The sequence below is a fragment of the Triticum urartu genome, chromosome 5A (genome assembly GCF_056163025.1).
Source record: "Triticum urartu cultivar PI428250 chromosome 5A, HENAU_Tu73, whole genome shotgun sequence".
NCBI classification, from domain to species: Eukaryota; Viridiplantae; Streptophyta; class Magnoliopsida; order Poales; family Poaceae; genus Triticum; species Triticum urartu.
In genome coordinates this window covers 1792545-1804414 of record NC_141877.1, presented here as the reverse complement: position 1 = coordinate 1804414, position 11870 = coordinate 1792545, and positions in this window count along the sequence as shown.

Genomic DNA, 11870 nt, shown 5'->3' with positions numbered 1-11870 from the left:
CAAATAGGCGTGTGGATCGCAATACCTCTTGACAGGCCTATTCCTGCCAAACCTGTCTCTCCTCCCGTCGCAGTTTGTCCACTAAATAAAGCCTCCTATCATGCAAAAAAATAAAAATAAAGCCTGCTAATTACCTGGTAGAGGAAAACGTCTGCACCAGAAAAGTTGCTAGCACCAACGTGACCTCGATGGACGAACCGGATAACCGGGTGTCGGGGCACCCAAGTTCCGTCACACCTTTCCGCTTACAAAAACACATTCTACTTTTGATTCTTTGGCATTTCACCTTAAAACCTGGCGCCTAATAAATGTGAATGGACCAAGGAATTGCTGTAAAACGAGATTCTATCGTGACCTTTTCTCAGCAAAGGTTTCTGAGTTAGGTTCAAATCAACACAAGGACAACGCCCTTCATGAATTCAGGTTTTCTGTGGCTAGCATACACTAGCTGGGCAAAAGTGTGGCGACACGCTGCACCCTGAAAATGCACCCGAGGGTATTCATCGTTTATTTGGTTAAAACAAATCTTATTTAATCCTTTTTGGTGTTTACTTTTATTGGAATCATTTGCTTCAGCCCAAGGATTAGGGAGGAGTGGGTTTCCGTGATTTCCGGATGTTTAATCAAGCATTATTGGCACATTAAGCATGGAGATTATTAAGTAAGCCTGACAGTTTGTGTGCTCAAGTATTAAAAGCGAGGTATTATCCAGCGGGTAAGTTGGGGGATACAGTTTTTCTGGGAATGCATCTTCGTCATGGCAAGCTATCAGTTATGGTTTGGGGCTATTGAAAAAGGGATTGGTGTGGAGAGTTGGAGACCGGAGAAGCATTCGAGTTTGGCGTGATAACTGGATTCCTAGACCTTTTCCATATAAGCCAATATCCCCCAAGGAAGGTGTCGTATCTGCTTTGTCTTTCAATTGCTAAATGAGAATGACTGGTGGAACTTTGGGCTACTCACTGAATATTTCGTTGATGCGTGCGTGCAAGAAATAGTGAAGATCAGAGCTTCCCCTAGGATGGAGGATGATGTGATTGCTTGGGAACCAGGCAAATATGGTGTTTTCACTGTTAAATCAGCGCACACTTTGGCTTTTGAAGAGGCTTACTGTGGTACTGCTGTTTCTTCGAGCTCAGCACTGTCAGGGCGAAGAACATGCTGGAAATTTATTTGGAGGAGTTGGGCACCGCCTACGGTACGTAACTTTGCTTGGCGACTGGCTACTAACTCACTCCCTACCTGGTAGAGGAAACATAGAATTGGACTCAAAGTCACTAGCAGGTGTCCGGTGTGTGGAGTTGAGGAAGAAGATAACTACCACCTTTCGTTTGGTGCCAGTTTGGACGTGATTTATATCTAGCCATGGCCAAGGTGTGGATGATTCCATACTTAGAATCTATGGCGAATACGGGCAAGGAATGGCTTCTTAATGTCCTGGATCCTTTGAATGATGTGGGTCAGATGATGGTACTGATGATATTTTGGAGGAGTTCGTTTGCCCCTTGTCCGGAATGAATTGCTTCACTATAAACCTCCACCACCTATGGAGGCCTCTATCAGATTTCTTCGGAGCTACGTCGACTCCCTAATTGGCATCAAACTGAATCCCCACACGGTTCCAGCCAAAGGTAAATCATGCATAGTTTATGAAACGCCGGCTCCAGCTGGGAGATGCACTCCTTTCGCAGTTATGCAGAGATGGTGTCCACCGATGTTGGGATGGAACAAACTGAATACGGATGGCTCATTTGTTTCCACGGAGGCAGCTGGTGCTGGGATGATTATGCGAAACCACCAAGGGAACATCAACTTTTCAGCTTGTAAAGCATTGTTCTCCTGTAGAGATGCTTTGGAGGCGGAGCTTTGTGCATGTATGGAATGGCTTTCCCTGGCAGTTCAACACAGTGACCTCCCGGTAGTTGTGGAGCTGGATTCTCTCAAGGCAATAAAATGATTTCATGTGCAGACGTCGATCGCTCAGTTTATGCATCCATTGTAAAGGAGATTAAGCACTTGTTGTCTCTAAGACAAACCTGCTTTACTTATGCTTCTAGATCTCCAAATAAAGCTAGTGATAGTTTAGCGCATTATGCTAGAACTCGAGGTAGGACCATGACCTGTCTTGGGGCTGGTCCGGTGGAAGTGATGGACATTGCTTCTGATGAGTGATGATTGTAAGGACATTTTGATTGAGTAATACAAGTTTTTCCCACCTGCAAAAAAAAAGTCTTGCAGTGCATATTGTTTTTGTGAAGTCCACTTCTATATATTTGGTTAAGAAGAAAAAAAAACGAATCATCAGGATAAATAAATTGATTGGCTATAATAAGGACAAAAAGGGAAAGACAACACGTACAATAAATTAATTGATCCTGCGCGCTCTTATCGTTTGGGTCTTATATTTTGGGGAGAGGGAAACATGGGATTGTGAAGTTGATTTGTGCGGGCTAGTGAAAGAGGGAAAGAGATCAGCACGAGACAAATAACCTGTCCGCTTGATGCCCTCTAGTACCTCAAAAACTGGTCTCTTGGCCACGGTGATGAAAGGAAACTAGCCCTGAATTACAGGGGCCGGATCATCTTTATATACCCCACACGCTCGCGCTCCATGCCTCCATCTCGCACAACCATGGCCAAGTCCGCTGCCCCTCCGCCGCCGTCCTCTCCCCAGACCTCCAGCCACCTCTATCTTCTCACCCAGAGCCAGCACCAGGACACCGACCCTGAGGTGGAGCAGCCGCGGCCAGACGATGACGTCGATGATGCTGACGACGAGCCAGCCAAGAAAAGGGCGCGAGCGCGTCGCGAGTGGGCGGCCAGCGACGAGGTCACCATCCTGGAGGCGCTCATCGCGCACCGCCGCCAGCACAGTGAGCTGCCGGAGAGGTCCGACAACGACTTCTTCCAAGCACTGGCCGAGCGTCTCGAGGACACGAGGCGGCAGCCTCTGCAGATCAAAGACAAGGTCAAGAGTCTCGAGGGCCGCTACTTCTCTGCCACCGGCCACCGCCGTGCCTCCAGCTCGAGCCACGACAAGCGGCTCAACCAGCTCTCGGCTGAGATCTGGGGCGATTTGCCGCTCGACGACGACGGTAGTGCTCACGTCGGTAATAATGGTGGTGGTGATCGCCGGGCCAAGATGTGCAAGATGTTCCCACTCGTAGCGCAGAAGGTGAATGATCTCGCCCAAGTGCAGCCTGCGGTCAAAAGGCTCTTTCCTTCGCTTGCCGATGCTCCACTTCGCTTGTTGGAGAATCGTCTCGAGAAAATAAGATGGTCTGAAATGAATATCGATGTTAGGCTTGAGCGGATGCTGCTCAGGGCTTCAAAGAGGGCTTCGACAACAAGGGCTTCAAAAAAGGATTCAAAGAAGAAGAAGAAATAGTCACATCTGTTTACTTTTCTTGAGTGAATAAAAGAAATAATTAAGGTTTCCATGCAATGCATACTAGTTTGTGTAATCCGGCCACCATCACCTTGTTTTGTTTTAAACTCGATCAATGGGCATAACAAGTTCAAAATATAAACATGGCTTTTGTAATTTGTTGCTCTTCATATTTCTCAATATATTTTCCTTTTGTGCAGTCTTCTATATCTAAATACCTAGCCCACACTACAAGATTTATCTACGCATGCGTGCTTCCACATCACTTCAATTATTTACAGCCTAATGATCAAAATCGTGTGGCATCAAGAAGTTATGCATGTGCTTGTAAGTTACTCTTTCACATCTTCTATATCTAAATAGGGGCACCCCACCAGTTGATTTTCTTGAGTCCATATGAAGCCAAGTCATCCGAATTGCTATAGACGTTGATACAGTACAGTTCACGAATCTGCAACAGTCTGACCATGTTTTGATGCAATTTATCAAAACATGCCACCGCTAAGTGGAAAATAACGATTCGTTGTTTCTTCCCAGCGCCCTCTATTGATCGATCGCACTGCCCCGCTCAAGTTTTCGTAAATGGGCTAGACTTGGACATGTCGCTGCTGGGCTGGCTCCGGAAGCCAGCATATGTTATGTGGGCTGTAGGTTGTAGCCCATGCGTGCTAGGTTCCCACGTACGGCCTTTGTGGTTTAGTGCTGCCATCCTCCTGCAAGACCATCGGTCTGCCTCGCCTCCATCGCCATCATGGTTCTCGGGTTGCAGGTCGGGCCGCAGTTTAGTTGCCGAGCAGCCAAATCTTTGAGGAAGACATAGCCAAGTCAACCTGTGCGGGTCGTTGCCTCCTCTCTCTCGCCCCAATTTTTTCTGAGTGATGGGAAGTTGGCGCTGCTGGTCCGCCGTTCCATTACCAGCCACCCGCTGCTGCTCTCCTCTGAACCTCCTCCACCATGCTTGCCGGTACATCTCGCCTCTTGACGTTTCTATGAGTGTTGGGACGTTGGCTGGGCCGCCATTCCTTGGCCGGCCATCTATATCATCGAGCAAGGAACAACTGTTGCATCCTTTGTGTGTCGTTGCTCTGCTCCGAAGCCGCCAGGGGCAGTGAGAAGCTGACTAAATCAGCAAAGGTGATTTCCATAGAGTCATGTCCACCTTCGGGATGGTCACATCAGCTTATCAGGTGAGCCGCAGGAGCACTCTTACATTCAACTTTTCGATGACGAATATCACTCTTGACATGCTTATGTCAGGCCTGCTTCTAATTTTACAGTTATATGCTTATCCCACTACTCACACCGCAGTCTGCACCATCTGATGCTACAACGTCACAAGCCTTCGATATGTATGTAATGATTTTTTTTCACATTGATGAGGATGTCTTTTCATACAGAGTGTTGGGGTTCAAGACAAATTGTAACATTGGGCCAAATTTTACAAGTATTCGAACCACTTTTTATCTAGATGCTTCAAAGTTATTTCCTTTCTATTAGATACTAGCGCAAATGAGAATCATTTTACGCCAGTGGCAATCCGCCAGTCAGTTAGCAATTTTTTTTTTCATATTTTTCCATGTTACTAATCTTCTTCAACATGTAATTCTATAAAGGTATATTCGCATTTCTTTCCGTACCATCGCGTGGGGTATCATCTAGTTAATGTAAATCATGCCACCTCATTAGTCATGCATGACTTTTTTCCAACACATGCATGTAATAGCCCCCACTACTAGATTTCTCTACACATACCTGCTTCCACATCACCTCAGTTATCTACTAAATTTCTATTAACTAAAACAACGCCACTTCATCAATCATGTCTTTTTTTGTTTTTCCTCCTTTATACATCATTTTGTCCCATACTTCTTTTATGTTTTATTATTTTTCATATGTAAACTTCTTACATTTTTTCATTGGTTTTATTTGGTTTTCGTCACCTATTTATGCATTGGTTTTAACACAATTCCCGCGCTAATGCGTGGGACGTCGTCTAGTATGCTTTAACACTACAACTACTACTATCTCTCTCTTAGTTTACAGGGCGTGCGCGTATCCCTAGATCGTCAATTTGACCAACCTAATGCAAGTCATATATTACAAAAAATATAGCAATATAAACTTTAAATGTTCTATTTTCAAGCGGTATAATTTTTATGTTATATAATTTATATTAGGATGATAAAATTAGCAACATAAGTATACGCGCAGGACTTATAAACTGAAACGGAAGTAGTAGCTAAATTTCCGTGTGTTGCCACGGGACAAAACAGGAGACTGATACGCTAGCTGCAGCGTCCGTTGTTGATTGTTGAAGACGTCAACGGATGCATTTGTCCTTCTATCTTAACCAAAAATATTTACGACACATGAACAGTTCGAACATGCAACTTGCAAAAATACACACACACACGAAATGTTTGTTCATGCAATTTTCGACAAAGCCGTCTCTCGTGAAATGAAATTCGTCACATTTTCTATAATACGAAAATTGTTCCGCTCAGAGGACTGTAATCAAACACACCAACCAAGACAACTCCCTTGCCGCATCCCACCTCTCTCACTCTCGACTTGTCTTCCCAAATGACAGAAAACGTGACCAGTGCCATTGCCGCAGGCCGGTAGCGAGGGATAGGGACAACGACTATCTCCTCGACTGACCCCAATTCCTCCTGCACCTAAGAGCATCTTCAGCCGTTCGGCCCCCCAGGACACATAAAAAGCGTCCCCTGAGAGCGAGCCGGCGATGCAATCGGCGTTGGGGCGGTTTCGCGCCCAGTCGTCGCCTCCAGACGCTGAAATTGGCCCACTTTTCAGCCCTATTTCGGCGAATAAAGGGCCCATATGGGTGACAATAGGCCCATATTCGGCGTGGTTCGCCATTGTTCAGCGTTCAATTATGCACATAAATTCTTTTATCACATATTTCATCACAAAAATATCAAATACTTCAACAAAACAGTACAACAACAAATAGTTCAATACAAATTATATAGTTCAACAAATAAAAACTCATATTTCATCACACGTCGCGCCCGGCATCGCCTTCAGCCTCCATAGACGCTCTATCAGATCTTGCTGCAGTTGATGATGCACCTGTGGATCTCGGATCTCCTAACGCATACTGAGATAGGCAGTACAGGTTGCCGGTAGTTGGTGACACCTGTGCATTGCCACTGAAAACCAAATCCATGAACGAAACTATGTTCATACAAAGCACGCAAAATACAAAGAAAGGTGTATGCAACATCAAGTTCAGGATCTCGACACTAAAAGTGACACAGGTTTGATGGAATGGGTCAAAAAGTATAATGCACTGAATCACAATGTACAGAGTTATATCAGTAAGTTTATATTTCTTTTTAGGGGAATAGCTTTTTATTTCTATTTCTAATGTTACATCTCTCTCCAAGAGGACAAGCATAAGAGTGTGCTGCGAATCAACCTGTGGTTGAGATGGTTAGGTGGACAGTGGTATTCCCAACTCACCAGGGTTTAAATCCTGGTGCTCGCATTATTCCTGGATTTATTTCAGGATTTCCGGCGATGCGCTTTCAGTGGGAGGAGACGTTCCCGTCGATGACGAGGCGCCTACGGTGACTTCGTAAATCTCAAGATGATATACCGGCTCAGTCTCTCGGAGGTGCTCATAGGGGTAGGGTGTGCGTGTGTGCGTTTATAGGGATGAGTGTATGCGCGTGTGTACTGATGGTCAAAAAAAAGCATAAGATTGTGCTTGAGAAAGTATTATGAAAATTTAAGTTATACATCATTCTAGCTGTGGCTAGGGCTGGACGTATCGAGCGGGCTTTTCGGCTCGCTCGTCGACCGCATTGGACCGGACCGATTGGTCCTGGCCCGCTAGAAAATATGGCCGGTCTGAGCCGTGAATTTCGGCCCGAAAATCGACCGGTCCGGTCTGGTCTTAACTCGGTTAACTCAGTTGGACCGAAACAAACATGACGGTTTCTCACTCAGGCAGCCTTCTGGCGACGTGAACCAGCGATGGGGTCTGAATCCAGCGTGGTCAACACGAGGCAGTTCATATTCGAGCAACTGACGCGGCGATGAGGCAGTTCCGACGATGGCGGCGAGAAGTCCGTCGACATGGCGCACGACAAGGGCAGCCGTCCCTTTCCTTTCATTCAGCATAATATTAGCGTAAAAGGATGGAGTTTCTCTGCCGTTTTCCTTTCCATTCATTCAGCGTAGGAGAAACAGAAATAACGAGAAAGACGGGATCGATCTGATACGGCCGTTTCCCTTTCCTTTCATTCAGCGTAAAACGTTTTTCATTAATGATCCGGCTTGTGCGTCCACTACGCCCACGACTAGGACTCAGTTCCACGTTAGGTCTGATCCACTAATTAAGAAGGACTAGCAGACAAAAATTTGTGCGCTCATGCATGTGCTACCTTATTTGCATGTGGGTAAGAAAATGCTAAGAAAAAACCAACAAAGGCGTGCACAAGATAGAGATCTGGCACCGAATACATAGCCCGCGTCGTTGGCTTTCTCCTGGAGGACCCCAGCGCGCGCGTGCGTTGCTGCTAGTGCACCAGCACTTCGCCGGCCACATGCTGGAGGACCCCGACGCGTGCGTTGCTGCGGCTGCCGGTGTGCTGTTCGTGGTCGCAATGGCTCGCTCCTGTGCCTTCCGGCGTCCATGGTCGCCGCGCAGAAGCTCACGACCACCATATCCATATCCTCACGCCCCCGCCATGGTCACCACATCCGTCTCTTGCCGTTGTTGCCGACGCTATGGTCACCACGACCTCTCCATGGCCGGTCCTCCCGGTCCTCTCGGTCCGGCTCGGCCTTCGTCGCCGCCAGTCCGGTCCTTGAAAACAGGACCGTGAGGCTGGTCGGTCCGGTCCGTGTCCACCAATAGCTGTGGCAATACATGTCAGTTCAATATTTTAATTCAGATCTGACATAAATAGCTAACTCTTTCTACATGGACCGTACAACAATGCCTTGAGCTAGCCATATGTAGGTTTTGCTCCATACAAACTTGGAAGACGCTTAAAAATTTTCAAGTTCTTCAAGGCATTTTTTTTTCAAAACGGAGGCAAATTTTTTGCCTCATCCATTAAATAAGGAGAGAGAAGAGTTTATTGTTTTACAAGACATCCCACAAAACGGTATGATAATTACTCACACAAAATAGCATTCCCTAGTTTCTTGACGCCGGCTGTTGTCAGGCCCCCGATTCTAAGTCACATCGATCTAGCTGGTAACACCTCATATCACTTTGTGGCCTCACGCACGGTATTCCCACGGGTGTCGCCTTACCATGACCCGGGACCGTTTGCGCCTTTTGGCTCACGTATATGGTAGTGTCGCTAGCATCCATATGACAAAGAATCCGAGCCGACATGGCTAGTCGTGAACCCAAAGCGGCACTAACCTATGAGGACAGGCATACATGAATCACATCGAGCATGTCGGTCAACAGCGTGTGAATCCAGGCTGTAGCACTGGGCTAACAGGACTCCGGGAACCTGGGCTGTAGCAGGCTAGGCAGGACTCCAGATGTCACCGCGTGACATTTCCCCGAAGGGACAGACACAGGAACAAAGTGAAACACTTGCCGGCCAATCAAGTGTCCTGAGCAGTAGTGCTGGGCTAACAGGACTCCGGTGAACCGGGCTGTACCGGATTACTATGGCTCATGGAAGCACTAGACTACATTTCCCCATAAGAGAGGCTGCCAAGGATAAACAATTAGATTGTCGGATCCCGCACATACCAAGCATTTCAATCATACACACAATATGCTCGATATGTGTAAATACAATATGGCATCACAACATAACTCTACAACTCAAGTATTTATTCATTATGCTCCAAGGAATGAGATATTACAAACATGGGTCTCATGACCCAATAATCATAGCATACAAATCAAAGCACATGCGGAAGCTTAACATGTCTGAGTACAGACATCTACAAAAAAAGCTAAGAAGCCTGACTATCTACCAGATCCTGCCGAGGGCACAATATCGTAGCTGAGGTATCAAGCTAAACGTCGAAATCCACACGGAACTACTAGCGAGACTGACGTCTCTCTGCAAAACATAAAATAGGCAAACGTGAGTACAAATGTACCCAGCAAGACTTACATCAGAACTATCTACATATGCATCGGTATCAATAAAGGGGGTGGTGGAGTTTAACTGCAGCAAGCCAGCTTTGATTCAGTGGCTAACCTGAACTACGACTGCAAGCAACTCCTTTGAGGTGGCGCACACGAGTCCACATATTCACCATTCAATACACCACTATGGATCCGCTCCCGTCTCCCTACGGGAAGGCCATCCATAGCACTCACACTTATCTTGCGAGTTTTAGAGTATCCACTTTCACTTGTCTATGAACTATATAGGCAACCAAGTAGTCCTTTACCACGGACGCGGCTATTCGAATAGATGATGTTAACCCTGCAGGGGTGTACTTCTTCATACACGCTCTCACCACTTACCGTCGTTTACACGACATGTACTCGGCAACCTTCAAGCGAAAGCCCAACGAGGGTGTCGGCCACGGCCTACCTAAACACTCAAGTGTCTAGTCCATGTTTATCGCCTATCCAGGTTCCATCCGCAGGGAGTCCGGCCGAGGTTTCCACTACGGCCCCGAACGATGTGTACAGGGTTCTGAGACACCAAACGGGCGCCCAACATGCCCGGCCACGGTGTATCTACCGCAACATAGGCCACCCCTGGGGTCACCGCTACGCACGGCCGCCAACACATATCCTACAAACACCAGAAACTAGTTGCAACTCTTGGACAGAGGACTAGGGTGGTTAAGAAGCCGAGAGGGTCAATTAAGGATCCCAATGCATGGTAGTAACTGGTTCTTAAATCACACATACAGATCTCGGTGCTTAAGGACGGTTCCAATGAAACAACCCACCATGTACTCCTACATGGCCTATCATTGATACCTTTACCAAATCGTGTTCAACACACTTAGCTCACGCACATTAGGACATGATCACAACTTTCCAATTCATCCCCGATGAATCAGACCTGACACAACTCTAAGCACTAGCAGGCATGACAAGCAAACATGAATGAGTAGGCACATCAGGGCTCAAACAACTCCTACTCATGCTAGTGGGTTTCATCTATTTACTGTGGCAACGTCAGGTCACGCAGAGGAAAGGGGTTCAACTACCGCAACATGTAACAGTTGAAACGGTGTTGTCCTAATGCAGTAAAAGAGAGCAGGAGCAAGAGAGGGGGATTGTATCGGAATGAACAAGGGGGTTTTGCTTGCCTGGCACTTCTGAAGATGATATAGCTCTTCATCGGTGTCATCGATCACGTCGTCGGAAACATCGTCTACTAAGAGGGAACAACCACCGACAAACACAAAAGGAACCACAATCAATGCAATGCACATCCATATGAATGATATGTCATATTAAAGTACTGAATTGACCTAGTGCAACAGTTAGTCATATTCATTGAAGTGGAATTCAAACCTATAGCAAATTCCAACTCCAAAACTAATTACCATTTATTCCATAATCATGAATTGTCCTATTCAGTGAGGTTAACTTGTTCAAACATGCACGAAAATTCCATAAACAGATTCTTTGGATTTTTTTGATAATTTTTCATATATAAATTATTTCATTTGGAGTTACGGTTTAATTTCTATGAATTTTAGAAGTTTTGGATATTTTCTGGAAATAATAAATCATTTAAGATTTATTTATATTTCAGAAAGGAATTATTATGTCAGCATGACCTCACAGTGACGTCAGCGGGTCAACGGCTCGGTCCAGGTCAAACCTGGATGGTGGGCCCCGCGTGTCAGTGTCATAGGGCTAATCCTATTTTAGTTAAACCTAAACTAGGTAATTAGCAGGGACTGGCCCCACATGTCAATGACCCAGGGGAGGTCAAACCCCTGGTCAACAGGCCTAACACGCCGGCGGCTCGTCACCAGCGATAGCACGCACAACGGAGGCTCGGGTTTCGCCCTCAGGCGACCAAAAGGATGGCGGAGGGGCTCTGCGTGGAGCTGGGCATGCACCGCATCCAGGGAAGCACACGAGAGGGGCCGGGGTGGCTGGAGTCGACGGCACCGATGAGCGGAGCAGCGCCGGAGTTCGGACGTCGACGGACTTGACGCCGCAAGGCATGGCAGGAGCAACGGGTGGTTGCTACGGCCCCGTGGTGACGCGCTACACGCGGTGATGCGCTCGGTTTTGAGCTCCAGTGTGGGTGGCCACGGCGGCGAGGAGCTCAGGCGGCGGCGCATGCGGGCAGGCGAGGTGTGCCAGCTACGGCTTGCAGCAGAGAAAACGGAGAGGGGGGTTCGGGTCAGGAGCTCACGGCGGGGAAGATGAACAGGTCAGCTGGCTCAGGGGTGGCCGGACGGTGCCGTGGCGTTGCCGGCGATCTCGGACGGCCGAGGAGGAAGACGGCGGCGTTGGGGACGAAGCAGAGCTCCTGGCGCCGCT